Source organism: Thermobia domestica, chromosome 15 (assembly GCF_964235325.1).
Source record: "Thermobia domestica chromosome 15, izTheDome1.hap1.1, whole genome shotgun sequence".
Taxonomy (NCBI): Eukaryota; Metazoa; Arthropoda; class Insecta; order Zygentoma; family Lepismatidae; genus Thermobia; species Thermobia domestica.
The window spans coordinates 46,813,808-46,840,187 of NC_137468.1; the positions used below are offsets into that span (position 1 = coordinate 46,813,808).

The window sequence follows — 26,380 nt, forward strand, 5'->3', positions numbered from 1 at the left end:
TTATCACATAAGGATTACATTTTCTAAAAAAAATATTTACATAATTAGAGCGAGTTTTCAGTATATGCTCTGCATATATTCATACTATTTATATTTTGAGTTGGAAATTTCTAATGAAATTAAAGATATAAATATCTTATTGTAAACATTCTACTTATGTCTCTTGATACATACAGTAGGTATTTCAATAAGACGCTGTTCTACCCCATGTCTCATCACGGTACTGATGTCACCCATTACACTCCCAGAAGATGCTGACAGTGTGTTTCCCACAGATTGGTACTTGACAGGTAGCAGATCGTACCGTTTTCTTCTGTTTTTCGCCAGCCGTAGCTGAATCTGCTCCTTCTTGTTGTCCATGATCTCAGAAAAATCACTCACGCCGTCGGTCGACAGGTGAGCGTGGCGTTCATAAAATACGTATAGTCACATTTATAAGTCCAATACTACTCCAACAGAAGAGAATGAAAAGGTTACACTTGACTCTCACACATAAGACACATCAAGAGACAGCTAGACGGCGCCTAGAGTCTGTGACCCCACTAGGGCGGCTTTGAAACGAAAATATAAACCAGGGTGAGCGCTACGCTCACCTGTCGACCGTTCCCGGGTTAGGCATTGTTGCCCAAAACCAGGATATAAAAATAGAAGAAATTTACAAAATAGATATACAATATCATTGTACATTAGACTGGAAAAATGTATGGAGATGATGTTATCTATCACAGTACCGTACGCAAATTATCTTGTGCAAAAATGGGCATGTCATACACGCAGCGGCAGATCACAGACTGTACGAACAACTGACAACATAAAGCGCTTAATGACATGGGCAGATCAGAGACTGTACGAACAGCTGACAACATAAAGCGCTTAATGACATGGGCAGATCAGAGACTGTACGAACAGCTGACAACATAAAGCGCTTAATGACATGATTATGGCTTACATGCACGTAATGTTGAGACAAATATCGCTTCATCTGGAAATTGAGCAAAGCAAACATACAATATACTGATTAAGTTGGGGCTGAAAATCGTCGATGGAAGATAGATCCTAAGAAGGCTGATAGTTGAGCACAAGAAAAGACACTATGTTCTGAGTTCTTGGCACGATCCATATAAGAAAAACTCCGCACTTTACAGAATTCGTACTTACAGCTTTTGGTTTGGCGCTGAGCACAAGAAAAGACACTGTGTTCTGAGTTCTTAGCACGATCCAAATAAGAGAAACTCCGCACTTTACAGAATTCGTACTTACATCTTCTGGTTTGATGCTATTTTATTACTATCTCTTTGTGATCCAAGAGAACTATTACTATCTCTTGGAAGATGATAACTATAGAAGTGGCTACTAAATTTTGGCTGAAATGTCTGTGTCTAGAATTTTACGTTACAGGTGTAGACCATATGGTAGATATCAATTCTACGGTAGTGTAAGGGTGAAGAAAAGGATGAACCTTCTATTGAAAAATAAATCTATGTCACTGAAGCGTGTATTAAGATACCGTAAAAATAGCGAAAATGTAGAACAAGAAGATAGAGATAGAAATACTGTGGAGCATTACCCTTGGAATGGCTTTCGTATTCTTATTGTTTAGGATTATTAATAGATGCATGCACATATGTGGTAGAACGATTCTTTAGGTTGAGGCAATGAAAAAATTCTGTAAGATAAAACAGTCTTCCAAATCATAGTCACTAGTTAGAAACATTTCATAGAAAGAAAAGATCAATTCTCAATATTAGCATAACTTTGGGGACTTCGACCTATGCTATGAATGAATTTTCTAGAATGATTATCCATTTGTCTGTCTTTCAAAAAGTATCAAAACATAACTCTCTTGTGGCTGAGCAGTTACCGTGTGCTCTTTTTGGCGTGGGAGACCTGAGTTCGATTCCCAGCTGGAGGTCATGTGGTTCGGATCCCACGTTAAGCTGAAGGCTTGTGTCTCATATAGCTTCGCTACTCAAAAGGAGGCTAAACTCAAATCAAGCATCAGAACATAAACGCTAAAGATAGGAACTGCTTTTCATATTCATTTAGCGTTCTAAAAATAAATTCAATCTCTGGACTTTATTATACTCTTATTCTCGATGAATTTCAAACTGTAGAAACATCCTTATTTTGTACTAGCTGAAATCCCATTCTATGCACGGGAAAATTAATGTTTACACAAAATAAGAAAGCAAACAAATGAGCAATTCTCTGGCCTGTTGGTATGTCCTTTCTTTGCACTGGAAGAATAAAGTTAATAATGCAAAATAATTTAAGAAACTGAAAGATATGCAACATGGATCACAGATAAAATGTTTGAATTGCATACTTCACAGGCACTAGGATTAACTGTAAATATACATACTTTATTTATAGTGACACCCCAGTCCCCCTCGAGTTGAAAATTGAAAAATTCATTTGACACGTTATTAGATAAGGCGTACTGAACTTGCAAGACTTTAACCAATCTACTTCATTCAGTAGTATTACAATCTCAAAGATCATATCATTAAGTCTCCTGCAAAATAAGTAGGTGTACTAACTTCACAGGTACATAATTAAGCAGCATTGAGAAATGCTCTGTGGTACTCCTGTAACGGGAAAACTAATTTTCCCTCTCATGCAGTGGTGGATCCAAAGGTTTTTCTATTAAGCAGTATTATAACCGTGGGAAAACAAACATTAAAGAAACAGATAAGAACCGTTAATATAAATATTTATTCCCACTTTGAACACTGCCTATTATATTATTTAGCATCTCATTTGGCATTTAGCATTTCACATTTAGTTTTTAACATCAAAATAGTCTATATGATCAGAATGGTATCCATCCTCTCCAAACGAGCTTTCTGGATTCACTAGTGTTCTCGTATATCGTGATGTTTCACTTTCTTTTACTGTTGGTTATGTTGTTACATTTAAAAATGTTGTCACACACTGTCATATTTTCACTGCAACACCTATTTACGTACGGTCTATCGCTGTTAGGATTATATGCGTCACTTTTAGCAGCATGTCTGTCACTGTTAGGATTATGTGCATCACCGTTACTAGTATGTCTGTCACTTTTAGCAGTATGTCTGTCACTGTTAATATTATGTTCATCACTGTTATCAGTATGTTTGTCACTTTTTGCAGTATATATGTCACTGTTAGGATTATGTGCATCACTGTTACCAGTATGTCTGCTACTGTTAGCAGTATATCTGTCACTGTTAAGATTATGTGCATCACTGTTACCAGTATGTCTGTCACTGTTAGCAGTATGTCTGTCAGTGTTAGGACTACGTGCATCACTGTTATCTGTATCGTTTAATAGTTTAAAACAAGCATTGTAGAATTTTTTTACTTGAAATTCTCTGTTAAAGTGGCCAACAACCGTTGCACTTAATTGAATACCAACAACCTGAGCCGGATCCAGGATTCTCTGAGGGGGGTGCACCAATAACTACCAGTACATTTGAATTAAATTTGAGTTTTTTTTTTTTAAAAAAAAAAGATCCTTTAGGCATCTGTAATATGAATGAGGAATTCCTTTGGAAATGCTAAGTGTCTGCTCTTGATGAATCCTTTTCCTTCAACTTTCAGAAAATTGACTTAAACTATTGCTTTTGCAAAACTCACTGCTAGCTTCTCACTTTAGGTAGTGTATATTTACAACAAACAGAGGGTGCACGTGCACCTTTGCACCCTCCCTAAATCCGGCCCTGCCAACAACAGTAGTAACTTATGTTTCAATGTATCCTGTGCAGCTATTAATATATCTTTTATCATTTGCTTGTATATACAACACACTTCCCTTATTTATTTTTTCATGATATCTTGGAAGAGTCCGACGTATACACATGGCAATATGGTAAAACGTATAAATTAGAGATGTTTCAGCAAAATCTTAGCATATTATGCCTGCGTGATGTACCCAGAACTACTAGACTGAAAATATAAACTTGAAATGTCATTGTATCTCACTTGTACACGTTCGACAGGGAAATATGACTGTTTATGAAATCATAGTAATTGGTTGTAATTTAAACAAAACTTTTTTACGTACAGTAAATTAAGTGCTATTTATGAATCATGAAAAAGAAAAAACAATGAAGAAAGTCTAAATTTTAAAAGTGAAGTCATCAAAATGAGAACTGTTATTTCAAACGCGTTCTCGCACCCTGTCGATAAAACACCGCTCAGCATGTTGGACCACATCTACCGGTATCATGGACCTAAAACTACACATGGAAACAAACGGTCCCTCTGGATTTTCGGCATCTAATATTATTAAGCCCGACACGTTTGAGGGATGACGTCCGTCGGCGAGCACACTATCCGGGGAAAGGGAAAGGAGAAAGGAAATGATCTGGGCAAGGTGACCGGAACTTTTACTTTCAGAAACGGGACGCATACGAATCGGCGACGGGAGGGGGGGGGTAACTTCCATATTGCATTTTGGGACTCAGCAGTGATTTCAATTTACAAAATACAGAAGTAAGAATAATAACACAGTGTTTCTAACTGAAGTACTACCCAACAATACTTTTAACTACTTCAAAATTCAGAATTCCCACTCAATTCCCACTTGAACCACAGAACACTCAATTCTCATTTGAATATTGAGAAGTTCTAGACACGGCTGAACCTTCCCAATGCAGGGACGGATCGAGGACCGACTTCTGGGGGGGGGAGCGTTGGATTGTCATAATGCTACTTGTAAGGGCTCCAAACTTTGGGATGGGTTTTATTTATATATATAAAATAAGAAAGTTTCCTCTTCTGGGGGGTGGGGACGATCGTCCCCTGTCCCAATGAGTGTTGGTATGGAAGAGTGTAGAATTAGTATTGACCATTCATATTTTGAATAATAATTACGGGACACCTGGGTCGTTTGCTTAAAAACGGGACATTTAGGCGTCCCGTTTGAGAATCAGTAAAAAACTGGACAACGGTTGAAAATAAGGGACTGGCCCGGCTAAAACGGGACGTGTGGTCACCTTGGATCTGGGACCTATAAGTTTGGTACCACTCCGGCATTTGTCTGGTGTGAATGAGGAAATACTTATTCAGGGTGGCTGGCCTGAAAAAGAGCTTTACACTTTTTCGACCGAGTTCCCCCACCGGGAATTGAACATATTTTGAACATGTTATTGTATGATGTGAAGTAGCAAATTTAAGGGTAATTGGACCATATGCGCCTAAAGAAGTTAGACATTCTGTGACAGTAAGTTATGAACGTTACACTATCAAGTGACCGGGCTTTCTCTTGATAGAACTTTGCAGACGACAAAACTCACCCGTCACCCCAAACAAATTTTGTTTCAACAAGATGGAGCGACTACCCATGCATCAAAAACATCGATAGCTATTCTCAGACAGGTGTTCCCCCAGGCATCTCAATTCTCAATGAAGCAACATACCATGGCCATCTCGTTCACCGGATCTATAGCCTTGAGATTATTTTCTACGAGGTTAACTCAAAAGGAAAATTTTCATGATCACGCCGCGCACTTCAGAAGAACTGAAAGATGCAATTCATAGGGAAACAGTGGACATTCCACAAGATACGGTTCCAACGTAAAGTGTGGAATTTCCTTTATAAGTTATCAAAATGATTCCCATTTGGATGTCACTTCTTAAACGCAGACTCTTTATCTGTTTTCTTTGTTATGATTCATGAGTGGTACTTCATTTCTTGATTTTTTTTAAATATGTAAATTACAACTTTGTACTATGGTTTCAAAAACAGCCAAAATTCCTGCCTGACTCTATACTTCAAGAAAAAGCACATTACTATTGTTTTACAATTCTATTGTTACAGGTAACTAGCAAAAAAAAAGTATGGCATTTACATTTTAAAAAAAGAGAAAATCGAAATATACCTTAACTGAAAATTTCATTAGTGAAAACATTTGCAAGCCAACACTCCTTGCAAGTCTTTTATCCCTCGAAAATTAACTTTCGTTTTTTTTTTTTTTTTTCCTGATTTATCAAATAGAGGAAACAAGATCTGAGTTAAAATTCAAAAAGCGTTACATTAACGCGCTAATAAATATTTATAGAGGATGCTGTGAGAAGAAGAAGGCGAGAGGAGTTAACTTACTTTCTTTGCATTTACAATAGCACGGCTTTATTACCAGAAATGCTTTAATGAAAGCTCGACGCGTTAACCAAAGCGGTAACTTCGTTAAAGAATTCCAGAAGCCGAACCGTGTGAATAGCTAGTTGACGTCAGTCAAACCGAAATTTTATTTTCATCTGTTTCTTTTATATCTTGTTTCTTTTCGTATTGATTTTTATTTTTTTTCTTTTCCTTTCGATACTGAGAAACTCAAAACTCGGAGGAGAATTGATGCTTTTCAAAGAATTTCGTTTACCAATAACTCTTTTTTAAAAATATATTCACTCTATCTGTCTATGTATCAGTATGGGAGACAAAAGTCCTAAGATCTGCTTGATCATCATCATCATCATAGGTATTTTACCATTATTGGCAAGTAACTTGCTGCAACTGAGAATCTTCCATGCTCCACGGTTTTCTGCTAACTTCTTATTTATTTATTTAACAATCACCAGATACAGCTCAGAGGCCATTTAATACTGGATATCTAACAACAACAATAACAAGGGAAAGAATTTGGGAAGGTATCGACCAGGGCCTATTTAGTAGGTACCATCCTCGTAGGACTGAGGAAAACTCTGGAAAACCCCAGTCAGGATGGTTGGCAGCGGAAATCGAATCCACGATCTCTCGAATGCGAAACCAACGCCCTACAACTTAAGCTACTTCGTCTTCACGTACGATTTTGCTGTTTTGATGCCCATTAATTGTAGTTTTTCGCTTCCTTCATCTCTTTCCTGCCACCATACCCTCTAGCACGTTCCTCATGATACAGTTCCTTGTTAGTCAGTATTCCAACCAATTTCTCTTCCTCTTCTTAATAGACCCCTAATACCTAAAATAATTCTCTCTTGTCGCACCATTTCTAACATCCTTTCATTCATTTTTCGCTCGGCCCAGTTAATTCTTTCCATTCTTCTCCACACGCACTGCTTCCAATCGTTTTTCATCACTTTTGGGTAAAGTCCACGTTTCCGCCCCATACAGTACAACACTCCACACGAATCATTTTATGAATCTTTTTCTCAACTACTTGATGGCTCATGGGGCGTTTACACTTGGTCGATTTAGTCGCACGGCTAAATCGACTCGCTGCATTTGCAACTAAATCGAAGCAACTAGGCCGAATCAGATCGATGGATGTGTTCAATTGTTTCAACCGAAATTGAATGCTGCTTGTCGACTCGCTCTCCTCTGGTCGATTCGAAATCGACTGGCAGTTTTAAAGATGTCCAAGTAAATGGTACAATTTGCGGTGTTATAGCAGAAGAAAGTAGAATCGACCACAGAAAATAGAACGTCTTTCAATTCAGTTGCTAGTCGATTAGTCGCTTTCGATCAACAAGCGATTAAGTTGAAGTTCTGTTTACACGGTCGATTAAGTTGAAAGTGACGTCAATTCAACTGAATCGAACGCAAATCGACTAAGTGTAAACGCCCCATCACTATTAATTTTTGGCCAGGATCTAGAGAGCCAAAAGTTATGAGTCGAATTCGATGGTAAATGTTATTCACCTAGTTCATCCCAAAATATAGACAATCGGTTCCCCATGTCTTTATATGAAAGTAACTATGGAGATCATCCTTGCTCGATAGACTACCCCTCAGTGCTGTTGAGGTTAGCGGGTTAGTATAAGTCTCATGATGCAAAAACTAATTGTCTGTAGAATAAAACCCTAAAATAATACTAAACGATTTTCGACTCAGCAAAGCTAATTAACATAAATATTTTCTATTTTCAAATATTCATCTATCTTACTAAAGCGTTTGATTGGAGGAAATGAAGGGTGAGAAAAAATCGATAAATATCGTATTTGTGCATAGAATGACAGACGAAACTACTTCACCTGGTGTAGCTATACTGTGACGTTGCTATTGTTTTATTATTATTATTATTATTATTATTATTATTATTATTATTATTATTATTATATATATAGATTATTATTATTATTATTAATATACTTCAGTATTGTTCCACGCATTAAGACCAACACTAGCGGTATCGACATTTGCAGTACTGCGATATTTGCGGTACTTCGAGTATCGACATTTCTAATACTGAGAAATTTGCGGTACTATATTTGAAATGACTTCTTATTCTCTAAGCTGAGAGAGGATATTTTCAGGTGTTTAGAACAGTACTGCAAATGTTCCAGAAAAACTGTTTTCCCCGTTGTACTGCAAATGTTCTAATAACGAAATAGCATATTTTCTTTTATATCAGTCTTGAATATGAATATGAAATTATTATTTTTTTTAATTTAACCCTTTGACCACCAACGGGACGCATGTGTCCCATGCGAATAATTCAAACATCGTTGGGAATTTGCTTTTAGAAAAATTTCGTAATCAGCTTCTCGAAATCTATCCGGTACATCCTTTCACCCTCGTAAAAAATCAGAATTATGCACTCCAAACATGGAAAACACATATTACATACGAAAAATAGATTTTTCTGTCAATTATAGAAATAGCACCCCGCAAAAAAAAAAAAAAAAAAAAAAACTTACGAGCTGGAACTTTCTCGATGAGATACTCGTAATCAGCACGTTGTTCCCCCACTGGGTCAGATGTGACCAGGAGGCTGTACCAAAATTGTGTACAGGTATTAGGAACATCCCACATTAAAGGAGTCGTACATGTAGAAGGATGCTCACATTAAAAAAATTGATAGTGAAAGGAGTAAACGGGTGTAGGAATGGATACAAAACTAAAATGTGTTAAGAGCTACAATTCTATATGGATAACGTCAAAAAATTGTTTTCTTGAAAAAAAAAAGGCACAGCTCAATGTAAACAACATATTAATCACGTTAATGCAGCAGATTTACTGACAAAAGTTTATGAGGATATTGCAGTTATAATTTCGGGGCCGCGGTGGCTCAGTGGTAGAGCGTTCACCTCTGGTGCTAGGGGTCTCGGGTTCAAACCCTGCTCCCGCCAAGTGAACTTTGTGGTGGACAAACACCGTGTGCGTGGGTTTTCTCGGGGTTCTCCCGTTTCTTCCCACTTTCTTCATTCCACTTTCTTCATTCCACCATTTCATTCATCTCTCATCATCACCGTCTCCTTTAGCCTAACCGGCATAACCGTGGGACGTAAAACTCAAAAATTTCATTTCATTTTTTGCAGTTATAATTTATTATACAGGGTGTTTTTTAAAAAAAAAACTCACGGATTTCTTTTGGGTCTAAAATTTCTAACTGAAGTCCGATTTTTATGCGGTTTGTGGCAAATGATCAAGGAAGGATGGGGGATTTATGGGACTATGTTTACTGGTTTAAATTATTCTTGGTAATAGCGACCGTTCCTCAAGAAAAACAGCAAATATTCGCCAGTGTATATTTCAATTTGAATGAGGTTTGTGGTTTTTGAACCGAAATTGCAGAATACAAATTAATTGTTAATGAGAATACCAAGTAAGTGTTATTGATAACACCGATAAATCATATCTTGAATAGCTATAGCTGGTTTCTTGACACAAACGACGGAGAGATTTCTTGGGCGACCTAAGGAGTCGATAACTGACATTTTCCACAACACCCGCCTGCGGGATCAGATATTTCCCTGTCTCACTCAAAAGTGATTCTGTTTCTTGTAATTTATTCGCTAGCGACAATATTATTTTGCTGTCTGGGGCAGAACGTGAGCCAAATTTGTTTTTAAATGCCCTTTAGGTAGCAATATCAGATTCCGTTCTCCAAAAACTTTAAACTATACACAGTAAAACATTTTTGTGTTAACTCAACTCAAATTTAACACAGGGCAGTGGTTCCAGTGTGACTACCACTATGCGGTGTTAATTCAACACAGACCCAGCAGTGTTAGCATAACTATCTTATGTTTGCAACATACAACCGGTGTTCAGCGGTGTTAAATTCGAATCTGTGTTAGTATTTTCGGTGTTGATTTGACACCATGTCAGGGGCGGTAGTGGGGAAAAGTGTTGAGCGTTACTTGTGGCGGTTGCAATAATAGGAAGAAAGTAACACAGTGTGTAGTGTGTTAATTATTTTATGTTAATATTACACCATGTCAAGTATTAATATAACACAGTCCCTGTGTTATTTTAACATCATTTTTGTATTATTTAACACACAATCTGTGTCATAATTTAAGGTCAAAGCCGTATATGTAACACCGTTTTGGTGTTAATTCAACACTCCCTGTGTTAAAATTCAAGTTCAAATCTTGTTCGACTACAGTTCTGTGTTACTACGACACCTATTTCGGTGTTGACATAACTCCGTGTGCGGTGTTGATGAAACCATTTTTCTGTGTTGGAAAAGCTTGTGGCGCGCATGCTTACGATTACCGAAGATTCTGCTTTTAAAATAAGAATAGTGAACTACAGAATATTTCATTTAGAAAATCTTCATAAACTTTTTTGTCGTCCTCCCCAACACTTTTTGTAAAGTATTTCTTGATGGTTCGAAACACAACCTTCACCAACAACTTGTTCAAGAATGATAGGAAACTCTTACCATATCCTTACAGCATGTTTCCCTCTTAATCGTGTTTCTAATGGTTTTATGCCATTTATGAAACAGTCCCCCGTGTTCAGTGGTGAGCTCTAGGGCAGTGTAGAAGTGACAGTAATATGGTGTTGTTTCTCGCTGTTGACATATTTCTTCAGAAACATTATGTAAAACAATTCAGAACACATCGTGCAGTTTGCACGTTGAAATTTTGCGAATACCTGGATTTGTTTAAGCATTTCTTTTATTGTGTTTGACTGTAGCTTCAGTACACAAACCTTTATAAATTGATGGCTAGCATATTTGGCAATCACGCAGAAAGCAACACGGAAGATACTACACTTGTGTTAACACACAGGCTGTGTGTCATTTCAACTACCGGCATTTGACACACAACTCCAAATGGAGAGTTAGTTGTTCTAACCACCTGTTTGTGTTAACACATAGGCATGTCGTTGAAATAACACAACGATTTTTACAGTGTAAACTCATGTTGCTCCAAAGAGTACACTATTCTCATTGTATCCTGGTAATACAGAAGTACTCACACAGTAGCACAGAACTGTACAGCACAGTTCCATATACAAGGACCCAGATTTCTATTTCTTATTGACCTTGGCGAGGTTGCCATGTAACGAAGAAAACTCAAATCTCCACACCGCCCGCACCTCATTCCAATTGTAAGGTATACTGGCGAATATTTGCTGTTTTTCTTGAGGCGTGACCAATATTACCCCGGTTGAATTTAAATCAGTAAACATAGTCCTATAAATCTCCCATCCTTCCTTGATCATTTGCCACAAACTGCATGAAAATCGGACTTCAATTAGAAATTCTAGACCCAAATTAAATCCGTACTTTAAAAAAATCACCCTATATTATTAACGCATTCCTTTACGGAGTTCTTGATAATTAATAGAACAAGTAACAGTGTCATGTGTACACCACATGAAGGGGTTTGGTTCTTATAGCATGGTATTTTCTCAATTAATATTGAAACCGGAAGTGGTAGAGCATTTCTACCACTTCCGATTTTAGTAAATATATTATATTATTGGAATAGTTTAAATGATTGCAGAAAGCCTCTTCTCGGTATCTATTACTATTTTTATTCTGTAGCGCCCAGTGTTAAAACCGGAAGTAGTTGATTTCTGTCACTTCCGGTTTGAATATAGAATTTATATAGAAGATTGTACCTACCCTTCAAAAGGTAAATCGAGCCAAGAAAGCGTTTTTCGCTTTCTCTTATCATTTTTCTCTATGTGGATCAATATTGATCCTGGAAGTTGTAATAGAGAATTTCTATTACACCCGGTTTTATTAACCCCTTCGGGCTCAGGTGGCCAAAGTGGCGCACACAAGGGGGTGTCAATTTTTAATCCGCTTCTGTGTGGCTACTAATTAAGATATCGGGATATTTTTTGGTCAAATATGATTGGACCATAGTTTTCCATATTAGTTTCTTTTTCTACTGGGAGTCGGATTTCCTTCTCAAATTTCAGCCCAAAGTAAAAAATTCGAAACTTTTCGAATTTCAAATTTTCTTTTTTCCTGTAGCTCCCTTTGTTGTAGAGAGATCTCCTTAAGACTTGCGAAGTAAAGTCTTGGCCAATCTAAACTTGCAGTGACGTAAGCACTGGCCCACTCACAATCAGAAGGAAAGTATTGTATTCATGCGCGCGTTTTCTACAGCTGACAGCGAGTGTGTGAAGCGATGCGTAGGAATCGAGACAGAGCTTCGGATTGACGATCACACAGCAGTCAGTTGTGTTCGAGAATCAGTTAAAAAAAAAAACAGTACAAAAGAAACATCTGAAATGTCTTTATCCGTGGGATCCTTGTTCCTTCCATTGCACCAAAATTTATAAAAGTTTCTGACCCCAATCAGATATAAGCACCCTACCACTGAACCACCTTACCCCCATATAGAATGGAGGAGTTGAGTTGATTTTGAATTTAACGTCACTTTCAGCAGCGAGGCTATATGAGACGGGTAGAATGGAAGAGAATGAAAGTGGTTACAAATCTCAGATCTTAAAAAAAAAAAAAAAAAAAAGGATAAAATCCTTCGTTGTCTCTCTGGGCCTTATTCAGTAGAGTTTTCGTCAACGCAACGCAACAATTGCATTTTAATTTGCGATAATAATCATAGCAGTCATAATTGCTCATTGCTTTCTACGTTGAGTTGCGATCAGAAAATTGCGCGATGAAAGCCTCTGTCTTTAGTACTTTGTCGAAAACCTCGTGGTAAATAGGGAAATTTTAAAGGTGCGAATTGTAATAGAAAATTGGATCTCAATAAAGTACATTGTGATTTTTCTTGTGCTTCTGCTGTGTGTTTATTTAAAAATGCGTAGTTGTTTGGTTGGATCTGAGTTCCTTTCAACACTGAGGGTAAATGATGCGTGGACCTACAGCTTAATATACGTTCCCAGAGGGAATCGAAGCTGGGTCTCCCACACTGAAAGAGCGTACGCTAACCATTTGACCAAGGAAGCTCGAGAGCTTACGTAGGTATTATATTATTTCTGTCGTTCACATTGAAATTTGTAGAAAGAAGCGATACAATTTGTATTCTAAAGCTTAAACATTTTTTTAAAACGAAACAAAAGAACAAGCTTTGTAAAAATCGTCCATCTTGCCCAATCGTGTACCTTTATTTTTCACCCCATCTCTTTTTCTTACGGATGTTAACACTTTCTCCTCATCCAAGAATTCCTTTTTTAACGAAAAAAATCACCCGTAATTAAAGCGGTAAGGTTAACAATATCATTCACACTCTTACAGGAACCGGCACGGCTTAAATATGAATACACATTTAAAACAATTTGCCTTGCTTCGCTATTTAATAGCCTGCCACCTCTATGTAATCAAAAATAACGCACAGTTGAACAGACACTGAATTTCCCTTGCAAAGGACGCTATATTGCACCTGTATAGCAGAAAACAAGCTATTTTATACATGTGTATGAATTATTGTATTTCACAGATATATTGTATTTCTTTTATCAAATCATAACTGCACAATTTGTTCTACATAAAGGGTAATCTTCTTTAAAATGTGCGATTATTTGTTTGCGCGTATCGGCAAATCGCATTGCTTGTTACAGAAAATGTTACAGCCCTCCGTTCGTTTCTATAACTTAAGATCATTGCGTATTTGGGAGCATGCATTATGTATATATTAACTATTTGTTACTTCAAAGTACTAATAATTTAAACTATGTGCAGGTGAATTTCAAAAATGAGGTTCTGTAGTAGGAAACTCTTTCATAATGTTGCAGTTCCAACATTACTTAGAATTACTTATGGTTAGTGATTTGGAGGTTGGCCACGACAATACAGTAGATACCTCGGGTGACATCAATTGGATCGGCTCTGGCAGAGTTTCCACCTAGAAAAAGTAAAATTCCCTAAATTTGGGCAAAAAATTCAAAATTTTTGAAATTTTTGTTTATAAATCCGTACCTATACGTCCGAGCCCTTTAAGTCAACTTACACCAGTCGAACATTATTCCTTACTGAAGAAAAGCGAGCACAAATGTGGTAATTAGTCGGGGAGGGAAGGGGGGGGGAAAGAAAAATTCGTATTTAGGTTCTAACCCTTAATTTTTCTAGTTTTCCCTACTTTTCTGTTTACCGTAATCTATTTTTTGTAATTAGAATCTTTGTACCAAAGTTTATTTTCAAATAGTTTGCGTCTGTCTGGTGGCAGTGTTTCCAGTCAAAAAAATAATTCCCGATTTAAGGTAAAAAATTCGGAAAATTTCCTTTCCCTTTATTATTTCCCTCTTGTTGGCTACATTGGAACTAACGTACCATCATCTGAAAGCCTCCCTTTTGGCTTACAGAACGCAGCATAAAAAGTTTCAACAGGGTAATTAGGAAAGCTGTAGCCCCTGCATATCTGTTGATTTTTGCGTCTGAGGGGTAAAAAGTGTCAAAATTTCATGTGTATGATGACAGAGAATTTTTCTTTCTCTCTTTGTATGACAACAGCAACTTCAAGTTTTCACTGTACCTTGTCAACACACCGAAGATTTTTGTAGGTGACTTGGACCCATGTGGCAACAGTGATGCCAGCTACAAAAAAAATCTCGAATTTCGGTAAGGGATTTTTTTTTTTTTTTTTTTTTTTGTAAATCTTTACCTATACGTTTCCCTCCTATTGGCAACATTGCAATGTAACTTCCACCAAAAATTAGCCAAATCCTTCTTCCAAAAAGCAAGGCCTTAATCATATCAATCGGGTACATAGCTTTTGAGCAATAAGTCACTAACTGAATATGTAGGAAAACCCCAAAAAATGACCTGGGTCCGAAAGGGTTAAAGTGCTAAGGTTGGAGATAAAATGAATCCTTAAGGCTGTTAATCGATTGCCAAAAAAAAAAAAAAAAAAAAACTCCCTAGTTATTACTTTTTTTGTTCTATATTGATCAATGTTAAAACCTGAAGTAGTTGATTTCTACCACTTCTGGTTTGAATAGAGAGTTACGAGGAGATAAGACAGTGCCTATTATTAAAATGTTACATCCATTTAAAAAAAAAAAAAAAAAACACTTCCCTCTTTTTGATTTTGTTGTACGTGAATCAAAATTGAAACAAGTTGAAGTGAATTTCTATTAATTCAACTTTTAGTATGAAAGTGTCCCTAGGATGCTTAATTGATTGCAGAAAACGACTTCTCGCTATCTATTACCGCTCTTGTTCTATAGTGATCAACGAAAAAAACAGGTAGTCGTTAATTTCTACCACTTCCGGTTTGATTATATCCTCAATCAACGAATTTGATTCCTACCGTTTGACTCTCTACATCCTGGTTGGTAATGAGTGAGTCATCAAAATTGATGGTGAGTTATCAAGCAGTTCTTCAAATTTCTTTTTCTTTTCAATTTTTCTTTTTCTTTTCTTTTCATTTTTTTCTTTTTTGTGGTCATCCGGACAGGCAGGACCGGACTCAGTAAGTATATAAAGTAGTTTTAGTAAACTAAGTTCCTTAAAAAAAAAAAAAAAAAAAAAAAAAAAAAAAAAAAAAAAAAAAAAAGATCGAATAAGGATTAAACTTGTAGTTTTGAGTGCATATTTTTTGCGCTCAACCCTAGTCACCTGTTTTAAGTTGGTCACAAGGAAGCAGGTGAGGTTAGATTTACATCGAAGTTGGACCACCCAAGTGTGACGTATTCTCATGGGGGGTCAAGGTGGAACAAAACGAGCCCTTCGGGGCTTCTAACCCCTTTCGCTCGCTCAGCTGTGTTTCGTAACGTAAGTATATCACTCTTTTTAATCAATAAAGTTGGGTGTTGCAAAGTCTTTCCCCCTCCTAATGCCTCCTGCACCTTCCGCTCTCTATCTCTTAACTATCCGTAACAACTCCTCGCTTGGCTCCATTTCTTACTCTCGTGTTGGTTTATAACGTCATTGTTTATAAGAGCTATCAGAAATCTCTAAGTAGATGGTGAAAATAACACAATTTACGCACTATATATTAGGTACAAGGGAATAATGAGTAACATTTTCATCTTATTTTAATGAAATAATTGTTATTTAAACTTTTAAAAAATAAAAAAATCCTTCGGTGGGCAAGGTTTGAACAGACGCCAAAAGCAATTTCCGTAATTAACCGCTCGCTAGCACGCTCGTATACGAGAGTCGGCAGCATTTAGCGTTTGCTTTGTGCTATATGTATGCTACGTGGCGAGAAACAGATTCCCTCCAACCAATCAGAACCGTATATTTAGTTCCTATGCGTTTTGAGTATATGTCTATTATTTAAACCCATCTTACCCGCTCTACTCCTCTGCTATTATGCTCATTAATCCTCAACACATATCCACTTCAGAAGAACAAGCAATCCTATTTTTATTATTGCATAGGATATTACCACAAATAATCTAATGTGTTATCGTCATTCGAATATATTCTTCTTTTGGTTGCTAGCAAATTGCATTGTGAAAACCATCACTTGTTTCCTCTTTCTTGTCTAAAAGGAATTTTTTAACGAAATTTTATTTCCCCGTGTGTAAGCACTTCTAAGGATTTCCTTGTCGGTGGATTTCAATTCTGAACATGTACTACAGAAATTGTCCCTTATTTCTCTTCCCGAGGAAGACAATTGTACGTAATAAGTGCTTGTGTGACAAGCATTAAAGCTAGAAATAGTCCACATGAATCAATACAATAGATTCTGTTGACGCTGTTGAATGACTCCCTCTTCAGCAACTTTTGACGCTAAATATGAAATTAGTTTTATTTCTGCTGTTCCAAGTGCGAGCATCATCTTTCTCAACCTTTTTGCCCATGGGATTTGTTACTAAACAGAATTGAGGTTTCTTCAGAACCTGCTGAGCAGACTTGTTACAAAGAGAAAGTGTTGCCAACTAACACGTAAGCAAATATAATATAAGTAAAATTATCTGTTTGTCTGTTTGCATCCTGGGACCATACGAATGAACCGAGAGTCACGGGTACCTTGGTCCATGCCCCAGAACACGAAGCGTTTTTCCAAATTTCGAACCAGGGGGATCAGGGTTTCAGGAGGACGTTTACCAGGACATGTAAAAGTAGTAGAAAATGACCGATATTAGTGTCGAATCCATAGTTTCCGCGGTCACTGAGATAAATGGTGAAACTCCGACAGCGTTAGTGTGAAATCCAAAACGACCGATATTAGTGTCGAATCCATAGTTTTCCTGGTCGCTAAGATCAATGGTGACGATTCCATTTGCGATGACTTTCAAATTCAGCTAGCATTGTATGCGGGCCGGGGTTCACCTGCGCTGGGAGGGAAAGGTTACCGAGACATGTAAAAATAATCCAAAATTTCCGATGTTAGTGTCAAATCCATAGTTTTCGCGGTCACTGAGATGAATGGTGATACTCTCAGAAGCGTTGACTTCCAAATACACCCCCCAAGCGAAAAATGGATATTTAAGCTAATGTGAAATATAGTTCTGTGGTAGCTGGTACAGGCGCACACCTAGAAATGTTTGTTGGGAGTTATGCAAAGTTTGGGAGGATTCAATACGACAAGATAATGTCTATATAATATAGAAACTGATTCGAAGGCATCCGAAAAGATTTCAAGTAATTGCTAATTACGGCCACGTATTGCTAAACTACCAGAGAAAAATGATAGTACTAAAGCGCTTTATAACAAGAGAAAGAGTACATATGAAGTGAAAAATCAAATTTTTATGCTGCATCAATCGGTTCTCTGCTAAACACGCAGTTTTACAAAGGAAGTGTACAAATATACGTATGTCGAGTTAGAACATTGGGGGGGGGGGGGCAACCAGTCCAACCTTTGCGTGGGTGCATGGGTGGATAGCAACAGGGGATGATTGACTATAGCTACCTATACTAGCGACTCCCGGCGGCTAGTAGCCAGGCCCATAGCCAGAGAGAAACGGATGTAAAAATGTAGGTTACATGCGTAAATCCTGCAGTTCTTGGACTTAACATACAATTATAGGTGATATCCTGCACCAAAAGTTTAACTGAAAACGTATGTTTTATAATGCTTTCCGTACAAGTGTTTCATCTAAGCGTACTTTACGTATGAAGCAAAGAAATGTACATGGTGGTCCAAAAATAGATGTACACCTCTGCATTGATCAAGTTTAACATTCTAGTTTATAGGTTTATTTGCTTCGGCTCTTCTGAGTTTAAGATGTAAGTAAAAACACATTAGGAACAAATAATAAGAAACTAAGTCTACCTGATGGATAACGATAAGAAATGATATAAAATGCAATGAGCTTATCAGTACGGTAGTGTATACCTATTTTGGGGCCATCCTGTATATAGGTGGTCAGGATCTCACATACAGATGGACGTATATAGGCCTACTACATAACTGACGTAACATATGTATACGTATGTAATATACGGAAGACTGTTAGATGTCAGACGTTCTGCAGCATCATAATACAATATCTAAACGGGAAAAGAGCAGTAATATGTAGCATATGGATAACGTATGTTTCGTAGAGATTTCTGTAGTAAACTTATGGATTCCGTATATTTGAATAATATACCGCCGTTCGGGTAACTGATTTTTCTCAGTGCACTCACTACGCACTGACTCATTCCGCCACTATGTAGGAATTTAAAAAAATATGAGGCTAGTGATAATTTAGTGAGGCTAGCACTTCACGAGATCCAAAGTATAGTAATCTTGACCAGTGACGACACCAATTTTAATTATTTAGGAGGCAGACAGAGGGACAGAGATATTTTTGAGTCACATTTATTTTCTTGTCTACCGAAAAGGATAGTTTTATATTGCTTGACCTACATTACAGCCTGAGGAGTAGTCAAGGGAGTCAAGGTAACCAACAGGGGGAGGCGTCGACCCCTCTTTCCGCCCTCTAGCGTCGTCACTGCTCCTGATTTCCAAACAAGAAAGCAATTTGTTCATTTTAAAATCTTTTACGTGAAAAACAACTTAGACAGTAAACAAAATTATAGTGCTGCCAAAATGTCTTGAGCCGTGGCAAAAATGCGAATTAAAACACACCCTCGAAACACCCACACGTTGAGCCAATAATGGTTCAGCTGTTGCTAAGCGAGAGAGCCTTAGCGAAAGGGAGTGGAATTTCTTCAACCGATAGCAGCGCTTGGAACAGAAGACGAGGTGTTTAGTAATCTTTTATCTTGGTACTTTCTACTTCTGTCAAAATATTTTGCTGTTCGGAAAACATTAGAAATTGTATAATTCTGCTTTACTCTACATTTATTTGTTTAAACTATTGTAATTAATTGAAAGAATAAATTGTAATTTACAAAATAATTATAATTTACAAAATTTTGTCTTTCTAGGTGAAATATCTACCAGTTGAACAATTATATCTTGGGTCAATTATTTATCTTCAGTAATTTTCCGAGACTTTGAACTTTAGGTAAGTATTGGTAACTAATATTCCTGTATTATTTATTTATTTATTTCAATCTTATGTCAGATCTAACAATTGATATGACCCTTATCTTTAAGCAAATTGTTTTCCCGTTAACCGCTAGTAATTTTATTAAACTGCATACATCAGACCAAGAGATGTATGTATACTAATCCGTTTATATGTTTCATCAAGACAGTGTTTCTATGTGTCTTTCATTGATTTTATCCATATTCATGTATATTGGCTTACGACTTCCATAATTAAAAAAAAAAAAAAAAACTCCATATTTCTTCCTGAAGTTGTGTGTGTGGTTTCTGTGTGATTTAATGTTATCATGAAAAGCATATTTGTCATTCATTTTTTGATATACTGCTTAGTCCGGAAACGTTAAAATATTACAGGTGACACTTTGAACCCAAACAAGAAAACATACAATTTATCACGAAAAGTCATGTTATTTATTAAACTTCATTGGGGAAGCAAAAGAGAAACAGGTGCGTTCCAATTATAAAAAAGTTTCCCACTCCACGTTCCTAATAATTCATAAGAGCTGGAAATAAATATTCTTTAGTTGCCTGTAGCTGATGCAAGTGGTACTGTGTTAGCGTATAAAACATGTAAATGAATGAAATGAAACGCCATTACAGCGTTCTTAATGAATTAAATGCTTAAGCCTAGACGTAGAGTGCAGAAAAACTAATACCACCACTCTTCGAAAGATAATACTTTACCCAGCCACGCACCCAGAAAATTTTGTTGGAAGGGGTCCAAAGCTAGGGGGAACGGCGTCCAAAACCAACAAAATACAAAATATATGTAATATTGAACGAGTGTTACTCTATATCCAAAAGCATGGTAAGTAATTGATAAGTGCTGCCTCCTTTATTCTCAGATATAGAAATGAAAGTGGCTGTGTTTGTGATTTAATAACTCTTGAACCACTCGATCGATCTCGATCAAATTTTCAATATACATGAGTTTAGGGGCAGGGATTACTTTAGGGTATTCACTTTGACGATACAACATAGGGGAAGGGGAGGGAAATTTAAAAATGATAAAAAGATGGCCGATATTAGTGTTGAATCCATAGTTTTCGGGATCGATGAGAGAAACAGTGACACTTCTGATGCTGTTTCAATCCAAGTTCAGCTCTGAAAGTTGGGGAGAAGAAGGATACAAAGTAGGGGAGGGAGATAAACATTTAAAAATGATCGAAAATGACTAATATTAGTGTCGAATCCATAGTTTTAGGAGTAGCTGAGATTAACAATGACAATTCTGATGCCGTGTGCTGCAACACGGAGGAGAGGGAGGTGAAGCTATATATAATAATGATCGAAAGTGACTAATACTAATGTGTAACTCATTGTTTTCGGGATCATTCAAATGAACATTGACATTTCCGATCTGGTTTAAATCTAAAATCAGCCCCACCACTTGGGGGAGAAAGATATATATATATGATCGAAAATGTCCACTATCAGTGTCGAATTTATAGTTTTTATGGTCGCTGAGATGAAGAGTGACACTTTTGATCCCGTTTAAAACCAAATTCAGCCCTGCAACTTGGGAGAGGGTGAGATAATAAAATGATTGAAAATGATCAATATTAGTGTCTAATCCATAGTTTTCGGGATCATTAATATGAACAGTGACATTTCCGATCCTGTTTAAATCCAAAATCAGCCCCGCCATTTGGGGGAGGGGGAGAAAGAGAGATATATATATAAATGATCGAAAAGGCCACTATTTGTGTCGAATTTGTAGTTTTCTGTGTCGCTTATCTGAACAATGATACTTTCGATCCCGTTTAAATCCAGTTTCCAACTCGAAACTTTGGGGAGGGGGAGGAAGAGATATTTAAAAATCATCGAAAATAACCGATATTAGTGTTGAATCCAAATTTTTTGGGGTCGCAGAGATGAACAGGTGACACTTCCGATGCCATGGCCCGCAACATAGGGAGGGAAAAGTATATATTTACAACTAAGAGAAAAGATTGTTACTACATGATAACGTTCTCAAATATTAACAAAAACTGTGTAAACATGCTTACTGCAATAAACCATAAAAAAGATTAATGTCAATAAAATATATGAGATACAAAGATGTGCATTTAAATTATTTGTTATTCAAACCAGCGAAGCCCAGGGGCCGCGGTGGCTCAGTGGTAGAGCGTTCACCTCTGGTGCTTGGGGTCCCAGGTTCTATCCCAGCCCCCGCCAAGTGAACTTTGTGGTGGACAACCACCGTGTGCGTGGGTTTTCTCGGGGTTCTCCCGTTTCCTCCCACTTTCTTCATTCCACCATTTCATTCATTACTCATCACCACCGTCTCCTTTAGCCTAACCGGCATAACCGTGGGACGTAAAACTCAAAGATTTTCAAACCAGCGAAGCGAGTAAATGAATATGGGTTAAACAAACGATATTTTTCAGAACTATAACCTGCTGAAAATCGACAGAATAATTTTGCAGCGAACTAACTTAAAGACAATAGGACTTAGATCTATGGTGCGAGTAATTATAAAGAAACTCGGAAACAAACATTTAAACATATGAATTATCAATAGAGTTTCGAGCACTTATTCAACATATCTTTCAATAATTACAACAAGCAGAGATCTAGTGCTCTCAGTTCAATATTAAATAGCCTACTCATAGAGTAAAAATGATAGAAGATAGCAATTCCATTATTCGACCCACCCGTAGAGCAAAATGATTGATAAAGTATGGGTTCAACGTCCTAAGTAGGGGGCGCGGTGGCTCAGTGGTAGAGTGTTTCATTCATTTCTCATCATTACCGTCTCCTTTAGCCTAACCGGCATAACTGTGGGACGTAAAACTTAAAGATTTCATTTCATTTTCAACGTCCTAAGAATACCTTCCATCTCCTTCTTATACTTTTGTTGAAACTGGATCAAGTAGAAATAACTTTTAGTTTTCAGTACGCCTAGGTAGGGTTCTCAACTTTCTAGGCTAGAAAACTGGGACATCCTATGAAAATTTGCAGTATATTGATAGTTATGAATTTACTCCTTGCTGCATAGTATCAGTAAAAACAAAAATGGTCAACAGATTGCGATCTTGGCCAAGAATTTTAGGAATGATAAAAGAAATGCATCAAAAGATTACTGTCTTGGCCAGTTGCTTCAGGAGTCACAAAATTTTTCAACGGTTCCCTAAATCCAGTTTTCGTATTTTCTACGGAATAAGCACACCATACTGAGTTAAGTGATAATTTGTGTTTGGCTACACGATATGTAGTTCTCAGATTTTGATTTGAGTTTAGTTTATCGTCCTTTTCAACGAGGCTATATCAGACGTGGACCTCCTGATTAACGTGGAATCTGAACCACATGAACTCCCGCCGGGAATCGAACCCGGATTTGCTCAAGGATTTTGTAACACATACCATTGTGTTGATATAACTCATTGGTTTTTAACCTTTTCGAGCCTAGTGATCCCTTGGGTGAATGCAATTGCCTTGAGCGCTCTCTATCATCTGAACCCAATCCACCTATACACAAAGCTGAACGTAAAACTTGGACAAAGCAATCTAAGAACCAGAAAAAAAAAAACTTCAATTCTTCAACTTACCCTTGAAGAATTACCATTATTATTTGTATTAAAAAGTCTAAACTTTTGATAATTTGTAAAATGCATAATGGCTTTCCTCCAATAATAAGAAAAAAGTCGAATAGGTCATGAAATCTCAAACACCGCTTCTTCTGTATTCCAGCGCCCCCTTTGGAAACGCGAACGCCCCGTAGAGGCGATAACGCCCATTATGAAAGCCACTGATTTAACTCATAAAGTAGCAAGTAATAGTGAAGGCAGCGACATCTATTAGTATTAGGCAGGCAAGCGATAGCGAAGGCAGCGACATCTATTAGTATCAGGCAGTCAAACTATAGCGAAGGCAGCGACATCTATTAGTATAAGGCAGTCAAGCGATAGCGAAGGCAACGACATCTATTAGTATCAGGTAGGCAAGCGATAGCGAAAGCAGCGAAATCTATTAACAAGACTATTTACTGCTAGGAATTAGTATGACAGACTGTGAGGTTTGTTTTATATTATTATTTTTAGGACTAAATTTATATATAACTCTGAAATATTAAACATTTCGCTTTCTTTCTCGTATAATTCGAGATAGCTTCGGCCGCGTCGAATTCAAATTACACTAGTTAACAAATTTAAACTTTTTGTTTGTTACATGAGAAAAATCACCTGATCTTAAAGGAACTTTTTGCGCTGAATTCGAATATGCACTCGGTTTCTCTCCATCACGTACAGTTTTCCCGTAACAGAGGGATTTTCGGGAAATTCCCTCAAAAATTTCCCTTTTTCAGATATTTTATTCCCCTAGCTCCTGTCCCCTTACATATAGTAACATAGAAATTATACCTAAGTATACCTTGATTTATATTTAATAAACCCTAAAAGTTTCGTAAAAATCGCTTTGTTCTTTCTAGAGAAATAAATATATTTGTTGATTGATTGATGTTGAGTTTTACGTCCCGTTCAGCAGCGAGGCTATATGAGACGTGGACCTACTGATTAACGTGGAATCCGAACCACATGAGCTCCCGCCGGGTAAATATATTTGTATGTATACTGTGTGCACTGTTTACTGCACCTGATAGTAATGCTTTCAGATCTCCTGAGTTGGGGTAAAAACGATTTGCTTTATTACTACAAACAGACATAAAAATGAATATTTACAATAGTCAACAACACACTTTCCCCCCTCCCGGTATCGTTTCCCCCCCTCCCCGTATCGTTTCCCCCCTCCCCCCGCGCATTTCTTTCTTTCTTGTGTTCTTGACACCTGGTGAGGGAGTTTTGTACATTTTTATATTGACGTATGGTTTAACACTACTTCACTTTCAAAGTTGTCTTTGCTGCTAAGAGTGCTTTCGTGTTTGATCTTAACGGCATTATACCCAACTAAGACCAGAAGTTTAGTTTGTGACCAGTACAATGGCGTCAAGAGGACGGCGTTCGTGTGTTAACTCACCAAATAGTTTTTGTTATGTGTGTGGCCAGTTTGTAGTTAAAGGACAGTGTAGATCCATTACGCCATCGGTGAAACTAGCATATTATATATATTTCGGATGTCGTGTGGGAGATCAGGACAAAACTTGGGCACCCAACATAATTTGTGCGTCGTGCTACGTCACTTTACTTGCATGGGCCAAAGGGAAACGGAGGTTCATGAAATTTGCTGTACCAATGGTGTGGAGAGAACCCACCAACCATCTGGATGATTGTTATTTTTGTCTCACAGTAGTTAAGGGACATTCTAAAAAAAAGCAAATACATAATAAGTTATTCCAACGTTAAATCCGCAATTAGACCTATTCCGCACGGGGATGAACTTCCACTTCCCGAGCCCCCTACCAACTGGGAAGAGATATGGCCAAAAGACTCTGATGATGATCATGACCTTGATGAACCATCGACATCGACATGTACATCCAAGGATCCAACGTTCATCCCTGACTGTGTTCGCGAGCCACATTTCATCCGGCAATGTGAACTTAATGACCTAGTCCGTGATTTGCACCTGACAAAACAAGAGGCGGAACTTCTGGGATCAAGGCTCCAGCAGTGGAACTTATTGGATGCAGAAACGAACATATCAGTGTACAGGAAAAGGCATGTTCAATTTTCAAGCTATTTCTCAATGCAAGATAATGTGTGCGTATGTACGGATATAAATGGGTTGATGGCGGAGCTAGGAATTCCTTACGTTCCAGAAGAATGGAGGTTATTTATCGACGCGTCAAAGGTCAGCCTTAAAGCTGTCCTTTTACATAATGGAAATAAAAAACCTTCTATACCACTTGCGCACTCAGTGAAGATTAAGGAATCCTATGACACCATGTCAACTTTGCTAAATCTTATAAATTACAAGGACCATTGTTGGCAAATATGTTGTGATCTCAAGGTAGTTGGTATTTTATTAGGACTGCAGTGCGGTTACACGAAGTACCAATGTTTTTTATGTTTATGGGATAGCCGAGCTGATGACAAACATTATGAAGTGAAGGAATGGGAACCTAGAGTGAATTACGTACCTGGAGAATGCAACGTCAAATACGCTCCTTTGGTAGATCCTAATAAGATATTACTACCGCCACTTCATATCAAGTTAGGACTTATGAAAAACTTTGTCAAAGCCATGGACACATCTGGTGAAGGTTTCAAGTATTTGCGAGATAAGTTCCCTTACCTGGGTGATGCTAAGATTTCAGCGGGAGTGTTTATTGGTCCCCAAATTAGGAAATTAGTGCTTGATGATAGCTTTGACAGCAAGTTAAACAGTGCTGAGCTAGCTGCCTGGACAGCATTTAAGTGTGTTGTGCGCAACTTTCTGGGCAATAACAAAGCTGTGAGTTACACAGAAATCGTATAGGACATGATACAGAAATACAAAGAGTTGGGTTGTAGGATGTCTTTAAAAATCCACTTTTTGCACTCCCACCTCAGCTTCTTTCCTGCTAACCTAGGTGCTCTCAGCGACGAACAGGGGGAAAGATTCCACCAAAATATAATGGCAATGGAGAAAAGGTACCAGGGACGATGGGATCCTTCAATGATGGGGGACTATTGTTGGGGTCTTGTTAGAGAATGCAACATTTCTTACAAAAGAAGGAAGTAGTGTACGGTTTTGTAACCCAATGGAAGTTTCATATATTGTGATAGTTTTGATTGTCTTTTCATGACCTTTTGGTACATTTGTATTATTGTTTATTGTAAATTGTCATACTTGTAAATTATATTGTATTATATTTTATATATGTGTTTGTGGTAATAAAGCAAAACGTTTTACCTCAACTTAAGAGATCTGAAAGCATTACTATAAGGTGCAATAAACAGTACACACAGTA

At 37.4% G+C, this 26,380-nt stretch overlaps 1 protein-coding gene across 2 annotated transcripts in view; it reads left to right on the forward strand.

Moving 5' to 3' along the window:
• LOC145671020 (diuretic hormone receptor-like) overlaps positions 1-26,380 on the forward strand; it is a 1,407,723-nt gene that overhangs the window by 331,324 nt on the left and 1,050,019 nt on the right. For both annotated transcript variants that reach the window (XM_081739675.1, XM_081739676.1), the window contains exon 2: positions 19,407-19,486. The gene's annotated coding sequence lies outside the window, so the exon portion shown is untranslated. The remainder of the gene's footprint in view (positions 1-19,406; positions 19,487-26,380) is intronic.